This window comes from Oenanthe melanoleuca, chromosome 2 (genome assembly GCF_029582105.1).
Source record: "Oenanthe melanoleuca isolate GR-GAL-2019-014 chromosome 2, OMel1.0, whole genome shotgun sequence".
Lineage (NCBI taxonomy): Eukaryota > Metazoa > Chordata > Aves > Passeriformes > Muscicapidae > Oenanthe > Oenanthe melanoleuca.
The window spans coordinates 2,217,483-2,232,321 of record NC_079335.1 but is presented as its reverse complement, the minus strand read 5'-3'; the positions used below and the strand labels follow the sequence as shown (position 1 = coordinate 2,232,321).

At 45.1% G+C, this 14,839-nt stretch overlaps 1 non-coding gene across 1 annotated transcript; it reads left to right on the top strand.

Annotated features, from left to right (window-relative positions):
• The first annotated feature begins 9,043 nt into the window (after positions 1–9,043).
• Positions 9,044–9,126, top strand: TRNAL-CAG (transfer RNA leucine (anticodon CAG)). The gene has a single exon. It is a non-coding gene; the product is annotated as a tRNA-Leu (tRNA).
• The last annotated feature ends 5,713 nt before the right edge of the window (positions 9,127–14,839 follow it).

The following is a 14,839-nucleotide window of genomic DNA, read 5'->3' as shown; positions in this document are numbered from 1 at the left end:
CTGCAGCACAAATTATAAGTCCACACACTGGGTCAGGCTGGGTTCCAGGCTCAGCCTAAAGTCCAGACTCATCCACTCTGCACCAGCATTGAAAGATTTAACAGCCAGAGCCCAGGTGCTCTCCAGAAAGGGAAGAGCTTGAATATTCTTCAGTCCTACAAAATAAACTTTAGGTCATCCATCTGGTCTGGTTACTCCAAGGGGAGCCAAGCAGAGTGCAGTTCATCCCAAGACCTGCTTTGGAAGAAGAGTTCAAGTGAAGTTCCCCAAGGTTTGGGATATTATATTCTTGGAGTGATAAAATTCTTTGGTTTTTTGGATTTTGTGCCTTGATAAGCTCAGTTTTAGATAATTCCAGGGGATGAGATGGGTGAAGGAAATTAGTACAGGATTACTCTATGCTAGGAAAATAAGTGTATCATAAAGCCAGTTCTCCATCAGGGGAGACCAGAGCTGCTAATTGTTAACAGAGAACCCAGAGGTGATCTCTGGGCATTTCATGCTGGGGTCTCATCAGCCCCCTGCCATGGCAGAGCCAAGAGAAGATCTTGGCTGGAGTCCTGGATCATCTTTGTGGGATGGGGAATCTTGGTCAGAATTGGGCATTTCAATCTCACAATCATGGAATGGTTTGGCATGGGAGGATTGGAAAAACCATCTTGTTCCAATCCCCATGGAAGGACAGGGATGCCTTCTACTGTCCCCATGTCCAACCTGGCCTTGGACACTTCCAGGGATCCAGGGGCAGCTTCTCTGGGCAACCTGTGCCTGTGCCTCACCACCACATAAATCCCAATAATCCAGGGCAAGTGGGAATTATTTCAAATTGAGACAGTATTAGGAAAAAAATATTTATCAGGAAAAATTAATTTACTGTGAGCGTGTTGAGGACCTGGAACAAGTTGTCCAGAGAGGTTGTGGATCTGGAATTTAGATTGTGGAACCTTGTCCAGTAGAAGGTGTCCCTGCCCAGGGCAGGGGGCTGCAGCTGGATGATTTTTTAGGTCCCTTCCAACCCAAACCATTCCATGGTTCTGTGGCTCTGTCCTTCTCACACTCACACCTTCTCCTAAACTGAGATTGCTGTGGCTCATCCCTTCCCTGCTGCCCTCCCTCTCCTTCCAGGCAGCCCCAGGGAGCCACAGCTCATCCCTGAGCTGGTTATGTGCAGGTGTAGCTCAACAGGCTCAGTAATTGATGACCCTCACAGGAGCCAGGGCTGCAGACAGGCTGAGGCTTCCAGGAGGAGCAGGGCTGGAGGTAAAAGGACTTGTAATTAATGTCCTCTACAACATGCAAATGAGATTCCCTTGCCCTTAGACCAAAGGCAACTAAATTAGTCAAACAAAAAGGGAAGAAGAACAGGAGGCAAGGTTTAAATTAGAGAACAGAGGGAGGATGATGCTTTTATTCCACAGTAATTTAGATTACAAATCCACTCTCCCCTGGACCAGTGAGCATTTCTGTCTGCCTAATTTGTGTTTGGCTCAAAGGAAGAAGTTATTTTGTTTAATTTTTTTTTTTCTTTTCCTCTACGACTCAGAAAACCTGGGACAGAAACAGCTCTGGGAAGGAACAGCCAGGAAAGCAAAGCAAGACAGCACAGCAGCAATCACTGAGGTGATCACTGAAAGCAAACAGGAGCTCCTGGGATTCTCCCAAATAGCTGGTTTGGGAAAAATCTTGGGGTAAGGGCAAAAAAACACAACATTTTGCAACGTGAATAAATTTCCTCTTCTCCTTACAGGAGGATGGAGAATGGGGTGAGTGATTCTCACAGTAGGAAAGGAAAAGGATGGATGTGTATTAGAGCCACTGGAAAGGGAGGGAGAGTGATTAGAAACACTCACAGGAATAGAAAAGTCAGAAAATTGAAAGAAAAGGATGTGATGAACACTGTGTTCATCACAGTGTTAAAGAATGAAACTGCTTCTCTCTGCTTCATGGCATTACCTCATCTCTGATTTCACCCTCCATGGCTTCAGAAGCTTCTCTGGCAGCTCTAGAGTTAATCTCTCCCCTCAGACTCAACTGCAAAACTGGAGAACCTCAGACCTATAAATCTTGTACACACCCATTTTTTCCATCCATTGAGTTCCAGCATAATCCTGTGTTACAATTTGCAAAAACCTTGGGAGGTAGGTGAGGATGCTCTGGTCCATTGAGATGGGTTTCATCTGGTCAGATACTGGCAGATTCCTCCAAACAAATGGCTGGAGGTGAGTTATTTTAAGGAAATTGAGGGAATTTGGGATTTTTATGAAGTTGAGCACCTCATCCTAATGATACTGTCTGGACTAGGAAGATGAATCTAAAATGGTTTAAAAATTGAATGAGCAGGTGATTTTAATCTGCTGCAGTCTGTCTCTAAAGCACAGTGGGGGAATACAGAAACAGGGAGTCATAGGATCATTTAGGTGGGAAAAGGCCTCAAAGGTCATCAGGTCCAACCCTTAGCTCAGCACTGCCACCACAAAACAACCTCCCCAAGTGCCACATCTACACATCTTTTAGCACCTCCAGGGATGGTGACTCCACCTCATCCTTGGTAGCCTGTTCCAGGGCTGGACCAGCCTGCCAGTGAAGAGTTTGTTCCTGATATCCATCTAAATCTCTTCTGATGGAACCTGAGGCCATTTCCCCTCATCCTGTCACTTCTCCCCCAGGAGAAGAGACCAACACTCTCCTGTCAGGGAGTTGTGCAGGGCCAGGTCCCACCTGAGCCTCCTTTTCTCCAGGCTGAGCCCTTTCCCAGCTCCTCAGCTGCTCCTGGTGCTCCAGACCCTTCCCCAGCTCCATTCCCTTCTCTGGACATTCTCCAGACCCTCAACATCTTCCCTGCCACGAGGATTCCACATCCCACACTTGGGTGATGTGTCCCAGTGTCACACTTAACCTATGAGACAACATTCCTGCTTTCTCCCTCTGATTTTGCAATATAGATCCACAAGTTTCTCTTAGGAAATTTTCTCCTTTCTTTGGCACTTTCTGGGTGATGTCCCTGTTCAGAGAGGTCCACTTTCCTTCCAGCCAGGAGACTGAGGCTAAGGAGGGCTGGGATTGAATATAATTGCCTTTACTGAGCTAACCTGATGCTTGATCTTTCTCAAATCAATCACCCTCTCCATAATACTGTTTTTCTTCCCTGCCTGCCCCTGGAGCTATTGCTGAAGGGAGGAAATCAGCTCTCTTTCTCTTCCTATTTAATTCCACACCAGCATCTCTCTGGGACCAATCCATTTGTTGTTTTTTTCTCTCCACACAAGCCACTGTGCCTGCCTTGCCCACTAGATGTCATGAAATGCTGAGCACTCAGAGCTGTGGGCGAAGGGAACTTTCAGCTGCTCTGTAGCAAATTGCTGGAGTTCCTCCCTGGCCATCTGCTTTTTTTGGAGGTAGCCCACTCAGCTGGGAGCTGTGAGCAAAAGCATCAGCTGCTGCCAGCAAAATCCTATTTTCAGCCCCAAGGAATCACGACTGTTGGCTGCACTGCCAGGAACAGCAGCTCCTGGCATTTGCTGGGGGCTGGTTGAGTGCAGGAGAAAACCCAGAGGGAGAAGGGTTTGGTTCCAGCTGACCCTCAGTCAGGCATGGACAGCTCTGCAGCTCTTCCAAGTCTTCCTGGCTGCTGCAGGAATGAATTTCCTCTCTTGGTTTCCAAGCTGCTGGAAGGAGTCGTGCTTGGGATTGGTGGAGACACCTCCCTGGAAAGGCACTTGGAAAGGAGAAATCTGAATTTCATTGGTTGGAGATGTGACTCATCCAGAGATGCAGGCTCTACACAGCTTCACATGCAGTGGTCTTCAGGGTCTGAGCATTCCTTAATAGATTTTGGAAGCTTTGCTTATTTTTTGGAAATTTAATGTTTCAGTTTTCCTTTCATTTTTTCTTTCATTCTCTGTGTGGTTAGTTACCATTTATCTCTTCTATTTTAAACATCTCTCTTCTCTCAGGACTGGCCTGCAGTCAGCAGAGTTCTAGTGGGGGTGGGGGAGATACTTTTCATTCAACTGGAGAAAAAGTGATGGTTAATGGAAGTGGTTGCTTATTTCCCAATGTTTTATTTCTCTCCCCATGAAGCAAAAGAGAGGGAGAGGATCTCAGCTGAGGGGTTTCCAAGATGGAATTAATCAAGTTGCCCCCAACAGAGGTAACATTTGCTAAGCCAATTTTGTGAATGTTTAGACATCATCCAACTAAATTCAGGGACAGATTGCAGAGGGACATCCTGTCACCACAACAGGACATTTTTGTCACACAACACTGCTCCAGGTAACCTTGTTCCTATGGAAGAGGCTGGGATGACTCTCTTCCCTCCTGAAGCTCCATGTGAAGGTGCCACGTGAGTTGGAAACCCGAGCACATCCTTCCAGACACTCGTGTTAACAGTTCAGCAAATGTAGGATTTTTCTGAGCCAGCAGCTTGTCAGACCCAAATGAGACTTCCAGGTTTCCATCACTGGAAGCAAAACTTTCAGGATGTTTTGCAAAGGTCTTTTTTTTCCCCACCAACCTCTCCCTGTTGGTGTTCTAGTTTGTAAGTTTGATCAGGCCAGAAAGGTCCCAGGAGGTGCCAGGGATGTGAATCCCTGGTTTGAGGGTGGAAAGGAGGGTGAGACTTTGTCCATATGGACCAAATCCCCTTTAAAACACTTTGATTCTGGGATTAAGAATGTGTGCCAGCTCTTTTATTTGGTCTTCTAGACCTGGGCCTGCAGCTGTAGAAATTCAGCAGCAGAGAAAGTGAGGAGAGAAGAACAGAAGATTCAACAAAGATGGTGAAGGGATTGGAGCATCTTAGTTATGAGATCAGGCTGGGAGAGTTGAACATGTTCAGTCTCAAATAAAGTGGCTGAGAGGGAACATCATCAATGTCCAGAAAAATCTGCAAGGAGGGCTCAGAGCATGGACCAGGCTCTGCCCCCTGGGGCCCAGCATGGGAGAAGAGGAACAGGCAGAAAATGATGCCCAAGGAAGCCCCACCTGAACAGGAGGAAAAATTTCTGTCCTGTGCAGTGACCAAGCTCTGAACAGGTTGTCCAGAGAGGGTTTGGGGTCTCCCTCACTGGACACATTCCAGAAGCATCTGGATACAATCCTGTGCCTGTGCTCTGGGATGCAGAGGTTGAGCAGAGGTTGGACCAGGTGACCTCCAGCCTGACCCATTCTGTGACTGTCTGAGAAGAGACATCCCCTGCCAGGGCAGACAGAGGCTGCTGGCAGCAGAAAGGCTCCAGCCCCTTGCTGGGCTCTGGGGAAGTCACAGCAAACCCTCACTGCTTGACAGATGAGAAAAACCTTGAGAAAAACGTGGCAGGTCAAAGGAGGTCTGAGCTTCGAGGGGAAACACTTGAAACCCCTGTACCTGCAAGTAGCTTTGGAGCTCTCTGCAGGGAGATCCTGCCTTGCCCCATCCCTGGAAGGGTCCAAGCCCAGGCTGGATGGGCTTTGGAGCACCCTGGGACCAAACCATTCCATGATTCTGTGATCCCTGCAGAGTGACAGAGCCCTGGGCAGACAGAACTGGACAGAGCAGGATGCTGGTGCTGGGATTATTGGGGGTGACATCTGTGGGTGAGCCCATTTCCCCAAAAGCAGCAGCAGTCTCTGCAGCTCCCGCCTGTCCTGCATCCATCCCTGCTGCCATCCTCATCCTTCCCGAGCCGCTTTTCCCTGGTTCTGTGTGCTCTGGAGCCAGGAGAGGGCAGCAATGCTCACGGACAGACAGTGCTGCTGTGTGACAGACAGACAGACAGACAGACAGACAGTCCCCGCTGCTCTCCGAGGCTCTGGCAGTGACGTCCCAGAGCCCTGGTCACATTTGGATGGACAGCACTGTACACAGGTGCCTCTGGCACTTCAGGCTCAGGTAAATCCATGAACAAAACTTGTTTTTTTTTTCCCCCCCCCCCCGCCCTAATTTTTTTTTTTTTCTTAACTTCTCCTTCCCAGCTTGGTTTGCACAGACTGTGATTTAAACCCCGTCCAACATTCCAAGCTGTGGCCAAGCAGCCTTTCCCTTTCTTCTCATGCAGATAAGACTCTGGATATTTTTAAGCAAGTGGCTTTGACTCAATTGAACTTTTTGATGAGTACTTAAAGCCCTCCACGGCTTGGAAAATTAAAGAAATGAGCACCCTTTCACTGCCCAATCTCAATTAATAAAATTAATGAAAAATAAGAGATTTCTGAAATAAAGAATTTCCCTTAATAAGCATTGATTAGAGCCACAAATCTCTGCCAAGCAGTGGGAGCCTTGTGGACATGTCAAAAAGGTTCCATCTCAAGATAAGAAATACTTTATTTCTCTTTTTTTTTTAAAAAAAAAAAAGCAAGAAAAATCAAACACTGCAACAACCTGACCAGGGATGTGGTGGAGTCCCCAGTCCTGAAGAGTTTCAAGCCCCATCCCTGGAAGGGTTCAAGGCCAGGCTGGAATGAATTCTGAGCAACTTGGTCCAGTGGAATGTGTCCCTGCCCATGGCAGGGGGTGGAACCAGATTATATTGTAGGTGCCTTCTAAAATTCTATGAATCCATGAAGATGGAATTGGACAAAGTGTTCGACAGTCTCACCAAGAATCTCTTCTCACATGGGAAAATAGAGCTGTGGCCTCTTCTGATTAAAGATGCCACTTGCTGGAATGAGGACATAAAATCCTGGAGATGTCCCAGGGATGAGTGACCCTTAGTGAAGGAGCTCTCCTCAAAGTGCCTGACCTTGGAGTGAGGCTCTGCCCTCGTTCTTAGCAGGCAGTGGCTGCCCCAATCCTCCAAAATCTCCTTCTGAGTTCCTGACTCATCTGCAAGGACGAGCAAATGAGACTTTCCTGCCCCTTCTCCTTTCCTAAGCCAGAATGAGCCGAAGCATCTTTTGTTGTAAGGATGGAGCAAGAGAGATCCACAAGCATAAAAACCTGAGCTGTGGAGCTGTGCCAAGCAAAAGGCAGGCAAGGTGAGTGGGAAATGGCAAATGCCTCATTGAATTCAAAGCTGCTACACGATCCTGCCTGGGAGCCTGTGAAACTGTTAAAAAAAAATAATAATAAAACAGCTTTAAAAGGACGCGGCGTTGACGGGGAGTTGGCAGCTCCCTTTGTGCCGGCTGTCTATTCTCATTCAAAGCAACCCAAATGCGGAATGTTTACCCAATGGAAACCCCTCGGCGATGTGTTTCCCCCTCTGAGCCTCGCACAGCTCATTCCTCACCAGCTGGAGCTCTGAAAAACACCTTTCTTACTCACCCTGGCCACCCACACCCAGATGCCAGCAGCCCTGAAGGAGCTCGAGGAACAGGGCTTGACAAGGATGCCTTTTAAGCCAGCACCCTGACTTGCCTTCCTGCCCTTTTTCTCCATCTCTGCCTTTACATTTATAAAATTCACGAGGTACATTGCTTTGGTGGCAGGTTGATGCTCAGTTCCCAGGAGTTTGATTCCCTTCTCTGCCCCTGATGTCTCCCAGTGTAAAGGGTCATTGCCATCAAGGCCACAAACCTGTGATGGGCAGCGGTGACACAGGGCTTTGCACCCATCCAAAAAGCACCAGAATTCGATTTTATAGTGCCAGAATCTCCTCTGTCTCTCTAACATGGCCCATTAGCCAGGGCTCAAGACTAATGACTTCCCATCAGCCAGGAATGTGGGCAGAAGCAGCTGATAATTATAAACATCCTGCAAGTCTTCCCTTACAAGCTCAGGAAATTCTTCAGCAGAATAAAGTTTTAAGAGCTCCATGTAAAATCCTCTAAAATGGGGTTTTATAAAGAATTATAGAATTATAGGAGGAGTTGAGCTGGAAAGGACCTTGAGTGCTCTGAGCCCTGTCCCCCTTTGCCCCTGTAAATATCACCTCTGTTCTCCTGTCAGAACTCTCATGAAGTTCCTCAACACTGTCCAGGGCCATGAATTGTTACCACTAAACCTCCTTAAAATATCACAGGATCCAAATTGGGTTGGAAAAGGCCTTAAAGATCCAGTTCCAACCCTCCAGCACCTGTTGCATAGAGGATGAAATTTATTTTGCATGGCTTTTTCTTCCTGAGATATATTTTGTGAGCCACTCCTGCTCACTCTGGAAGATTTGTCACTTACCTGAATTTCCCTTTCTCTTGGGAAAAAAAAGAAAAAAAATCTCCTCTCTTTTCAATTGAAACTGAATTTCCTCTGCCCTGTTTCTGGACCCTGCAAAGTCCTGCTGTTCCCCTGTTTGCACCTTCAAAGGGAAGAGATGACCTTGCTCAGATCCTCTCTGGGGAGTTGCACCAAGCTTTGGAGGAGGGGAAAACCTCGTTGCTGCAGCAGCCATCAGCTCATGCATATGCCACTGTCAATTCATCTAAAGTCTGTTGGATAAATTCCAGCATTCTGCAGGGAAAGAAAAAAAATAAAAATGAAAGAAAAAAGGAGTTGGCAGACATAAGAGGATATGCCAGAAATTATTGTATTTATGTTTTTTATTCTGATTCTCGGGGTTCTTTGGGGTTTTTAGCTCCTTCATTAAGCTGGTTTTTGGTATTTGCACTGGTTAGGCTCACTCTAAGCTAACTGTTAACCTCTTGACTAATGGTTACCTTAGTTATAAGTGAGGAGAGAGAGAAATCTGAGCCTTTTCATGGAATTATTAAACTTGGAAAAGATCTTTGAGACCTCTGAAGCCCATCACTAACCCAGCACTGTGCTCACCACCACACCACATCCCTGAGCCACATCCACACACCTTGGAACACTCCCAGGGACTGGTGACTCCAGCGCTTCCCTGGACAGCCCATTCCCATGCTTTACCACTCTTTCACTAAAAAAATTGTCCTAACATCCCATCTGAGCCATTCCTGGTGCAATTTAGGCCGTTTCCTCTTCTCCTGCCCCTCGTTACTGGGAGAAGGGACCGACCCCACCTGCTGCCCTCTCACTCAGGTCCGGAGTTCAGGCTGCTCTTTGCTTCCCAGAGGAGAATCCTGGATGCCCCAGGAAACGCTCCAGGCACTAAAAGGATGGAAAACCATTTCCCAGGAATTTCAGGATGCAGGGGAGAGGATGCCACGGGTCAGGATGGCCGAGCGGTCTAAGGCGCTGCGTTCAGGTCGCAGTCTCCCCTGGAGGCGTGGGTTCGAATCCCACTCCTGACAACTTCTTTGCTGGCCAGAGCCGTCCCACGGGGAATTCTGCTGCCTCCCCCTGCAAGAAACATTCCTGGGAATGTGCCTGGTCTGGTCCAGCCCCGGGATTAACGCCCAGTATTCGCTGTTCATGTTAGCAGTGATGAGGTTGAAGAATGTCCCTCCCATTAATCAGCACCTGGCTCAGCTGGAGTTTTATTTTTCCACAGGATCAGTCTGGCTCAGGTGGAATTTTGGCTTTTCTGGTGTTTTACACCATTGGGGCTGCTGGTGATGGGTGGGTATCATCTGTCTCAAAGGGATAAAGGTTCTAAGCCATGAGTTTTGAGGGCTTTAAATGAGGTTTGAAGGGGAAGGATAAAACCAGGCTCCCTGGGGCACCATGCTAATCTTGGGATTAAATCCATCTGCTTGTGGCATGGCTCTTCAGAGGGACCTGGACAGGCTGGATCAATGGGCTAAGTTCAGAAAATGAATAAATGTGGCACTTTGTGACACGATTCAGTAGCTGTGGTGGTATTTGGTCAAAGACTGGATGTGATGATCTTGGAGGTCTTTGCCAAACCTATCAATTCTGTGGTTCTCAAACTCAGAAATCCTCTTCAAACCTAAACAAGACAAAAGGAAAGAAAAAAAAAAAAAAAAAAGCAGCGGCTACAGCAGTTAAACCCAGACCAATCTTTTTACTGCACTTTTTTTTTTTTTTTTTTTTTTTTTTTTTTTTTTCCCCTAATGCATGTAGGGCTTCATAACTTTTCTGCTGCAAATTCCTTGAGATGATGTCTTTCATTGAGGGTGTTTTATCCAGCCCTGAAGTGTTTGAGTACTGCTGGTAGTGGAAATATCCTCATCTGTAAGAGCAGGAACTCACAGCAATAACTACTCCAATCCTCTTCCACAATAATTTTTTGGTCATAGCTTATCACCATTGCAATCAAATCCCAGACCTTGGATTTCTTCCATCATTCATTTTTAAAATCAGTAGCAAATCCTTGAGATCCTTGTGTGCCTCCCAGGCAAAAAGGGAAGTCCAGCAAGCAAAGGTAAAAAAAAAAATTAAAAAAAAGCAGGAAAACTGGTTTGTCTTGAAAGGCAAAGAAGTTTGACCAAATGACTCATCTCATCTTTATTTTCTTAATAAGAACAGCACAGCAGCACTTTCTGCAGTCTCAGGTGCAGCTTCCTTTAAATATCATTTTCAAAGGACCTTTTATGCTACAGGGAAGAGGAAAAAAATACAGAGCTGATGTCAGGGCAGTGATGAGTTTCAAGTTTTAAGTTAAAAAACTAAAGTCTTCCTTTGAGACAGACCTTGTGGAAAGAAAGACTTGGCTGCTTCAAGAGCCTAATTCCAACTGAGAATATAAAAAATATGAAGGTTTTTATGTCATGGTCAGAGTTGGTGACTTCACCATGGCCCTGATTGGACTATTTTGATATTTGACCACTCCTACAGTGAATATTTTTTCCTGATATCCAACCTGGACCTCCCCTGGTGCAACTTGAGGCCATCTCCCCTTGTCCTGAATTAATTGTGTGGGAGAAGAGGCCAAGCCTTGTCTCTAATAGAATATCCAAGTGCAACAGCTTTGTTAAAATCAGATCTTCTGGTGCAATCAGCAATGAGATGCTTCCCCCAAAACTGCTGCTGAACAGAGAGGATTGAGTGTTTTGGGATCATCTGACTCCCACTGTGGAATGGTGCTGGTTCAGCACATCTAAATACCAGGGAAATGTTGGTGGAGAATTTCAGAAGTCAGGAGGGAGATGAGATGAAAAGGAAACAACGTGTGCAATTTGTCTAATCCCTGACTAAGAATGTCCACAAGCATTTGCAGAATGTAAAACCAACAAAGAATGAGAAAGATTGGCTCAGAGAGGAACAAAGAGTGTTATTAGGAGCAGTGGGGAGTGAAAGAAAATACAGCCTGAACTGCTTGGAATTTAATGCATTCTTCTGTAGACATTCCTATTATGTAATGATTGTATTAAAAATTTCATCTTTCCAGAAATATCTGGGGTTTTACAGAATAACTCATGATAATTCATCATCTTTTGTTGTTACTGTTGTTGTTTGTAAATACAAACAATAGAAAAAATAATTCTAGCTTTCAGTGATGGACTTGAAAATAAACACCATCTGTAGAGTAATTTTTAATAAACAGGATTATATAATAGAAGAATTTTGGTTGGAATTTACTGTGATTCCTAGGTTCCTGGAAAGGCAGGAAGACACCAAAATCTCCTCTGGACACACTGAGTCCAATTTAGAGTCCTTAGAAACAGGACCATGAAGGAGAAACATTGGATTTTTATGGTAGAGAAGAAAATTGATTTAATTCCCCAGGAAAGCATCACTGTAGGAGAAAAGATATCTCCCCAAAATTTTCTCCAATGCCTTTTAGACTTCATATATATTTATATATGTGTGTGTGTATGTTCATATACACAGATGCCCATACTATATTTATATTTATCTATACACATATTTATCTATTCACACACATATATAGGGAAGTGGTGTTTTTCACACTGAATTTTATAGGAAATTAATAACCTACTCCCCAAATCTGGCTTGCAGAAGCTGGATGGTGGGGGAGATATTTCTTTTCTGATCCTATGAGGTGCAAGATCCTCCCCACAAAATGAAGCAACCCAGAAGGAATTCTGAAGCTCTTGAGGAAAATTAGCTGCATAAATAGGCAGGAGACAGGAACATGGAATTTGCTTTTTCTACCAGCTTTAAGTGGACACCAACTTGGAGAAAGTCTCTTATTTTCTGATGGGCTTTAACATTCAAATTCACAGGAATTTTCTGGTTTTCCTGAAGTCAGAATAATCTCAGCAGCTGATCCTTGCAACATGGCATCACTTTGATTGGCATCCAAATATTCTGGAGCAGGGATCTGCTCTTGGCCAGGGGACTTCAGGACAGGCTGGTGATAGATGAAATTCAGTTTAATGGCCTGCTTTTCTCCTTTAAAATGACCCAGTAGAATGTAGCAAGAACATGTTCAGCTTTAAAACATTGGGCATTGGGGTAATAGTTGAGAATGTCTTTCCCAGGGTGAACATCCTGAGCTGGGAGGGATCCAAAGGGTCATCGAGTCCAACTCCTGGTTCTGGACATCCCAACAATCCCACCCATGCCTAAAAACCTTGTCCAAACACTTCTTGAGCATCTTTGGGGCTGTGACCATTCCCTGGGGAGCTGTTCAGTGTCCAACCAGGTCTGAGTGAAAACCTTCTCCTAAATCCAACCAAAACCTCCCCTGGCACGACTTCAGACCGTTCCCTCTGGATGGGCTCTACTGCTGGAAATGATACCAAGTCCAAAATTTTGTATAGAACTTTAGTCAGGGGTTTTGTTCACTTCTGCCCTGAGGGAAGGGAATTGAAGTTTCTTTGCAAATAGATTGTTTTACCAGGAGAGCTCTGATGAGCTGAACATCTCAGCAGACTGGGAGCAGCACAGAAAATACACAAAAGACCATTAATGACCAATAATGAACATCAACTCCAACCATCAACCCTGGCATGGTCAGAGTCACCTGGTCTGGGAATAGAGAGATAAAAAAGTGGAAAATGAGAACCTAATTAACATGGGAGGCAAAGAGATCTGTATCAAACAGGAACCCAGATAGTAAGAGCTTCACTGCTTGGAACCAATGAACATTCAACCAATGAATTTCTATGGGTTTTGACTGTATAAAATATATGAAAATCTAGTAAAGTTAATGTGTGATGACATGTTTTTCTCTGCACAACCTGGGCAATGTGTGGATGAAATAATTTTTGTTGCAATCCCATCCTGTGATCTGATGTAATCCCATAGCATGGCCAGCAGTGATCCTCCTTTTTCCCTGGAAATTGCCTGTTTTCCAAATCGACTGCAGCAGTTCCATGTTTGAGCAGGAAGGATTTGGGGGGAGGGAGGAAGACACCCCAAATTTCAGGTGTTTGCAGTGAACCCATTGTCCAGGCAATTCTGGGGACCTCACAAGGGCTGCTCCAGCCTCGGGAGGCTCTGTGGTGCAATCCAGACAAACCACCTCCCACACACCCTGGCTAATTAACCTGACATCTTCTTTGCCCAATTAGCACATACCAATCCTCCAAGGGAAAGCAAAACAACAGCACCCACTGAAAGGAAGGGCCTGAGCTGAATCCAGAATGTGTCTCCTCAATCTGTGCTGGTTGGGGCTGTTCTTCCCTGCTGCAGCATGAAATCAAACCAGAGATGAAAATAAACACACAGAAATTGTGTTATCACCCTGAAACGCAGGGAGAAGCTCACACAGGAAAGTCACAGGGGTTCCACTCCCAAGGTTTATTCCATACCCTTCTTAATTGCTTATAATTTACATGGGAAAAGCAATAATTTCTCTTTTCTTTCTCAGTTGCACTCCAGTATTAAGAATCCAACTGCATTTTCCCCTTTTCAATCATCTTGCCCAACCATTATTTTGACAGGGCTTTTTTTCAGGCTGATTTTGCTATTACTGCACAGTGGATGGTTTATATTGCTAATTAGCATCTATTAAGGCTGTTATCCCATTCAAGCCTTGATGAATGGAGATGGAAAGGAATAAGGCATCAGAATAAATCAGAGCAGGAGAAACTGAGCTCTCCTGTGGGAAATCTCTCTGAGTTGAAAGTGCCTGGATGTGTGCAGTGGAATTTTATATAAGTACCTTGTATCATTGGTGTTATGGCTTTCAAGATACTTTAAAAGAGAAGAGTTGTCATCCTGAGTGTTCTGGGAACAGCTTCCTGTTTCCAGGATCCAAAGAGAAACTGAAGATAACCAGGACAAAAATAGGAACTGGGGGGAAAAAAAGCAACATAAAATCAGTGTTCAAAGTGTCTAGTGATTTTCCAAATCTGAGGTGTTTATAGTCCTTGATAAAAGTTATGCTGGGCAATGATATCAAGGGAAAACAGAAAATTTACAAGCTGTGGAAATGGGAGAGTCAAAGCAAAGACCCTTTTGCCTCCTTGTGTCATTGGGGAGCTGAATTTTGGAAAAGAGTATAGTTTACTGATTCAGAAATTAAGATTGTTGCAGAGAAAAGAGAAGGCAAGTGCTGAAGGGAATGATTTCCAGGGGTAACCCATCAGGTAGATTCTGAAAAGCCCCAGACAGAGCCCAAGTCTCTGGCTGAGGCTTTTAGTCCTGATACAGAAACCTTTCCCCATGAAAAAATATTAATGAGATCTTCTTTTTCACAAGACATTTAAAAATAAAACCAAAGGAAATATCCTGGCCCTTCAACTTCCCAGACTTTCCTCCTTCTGAGATCCCCATTTTTGGGATGTAGGGTGGCACAGGCATCTTTCTTGTTCCGTATGAGCTGGCAGAAAGCCCAGCAGGTCTTTACATCAATATTAACACAGAAGAAACAACTCCTGCCATTCCATCCCATAGTGAAGAATCAATTCCAGCCCTTATCCTGTGTCTTTCCTTTTATTTCTGTGATCTCTTCATGAGATACATCAAAACCAAATCTGCCTCCAAACCCCATGTAGTGAAGCTTCCCTGCCTTTATTTGGACAAAACATTTGCATGTTTTCCCATGGAGGAGGACTCCATATGTGGTGTAAGCTGGCAAAGCAGCAAAAATCCTGGCAAGATGGACCAACAAATATGGGCTCTGGAGCTGGGATTGTGTTCCCTGTGTTATAAATCTCCATGTAATTCCATCTGCAGGAAAAAAAAATC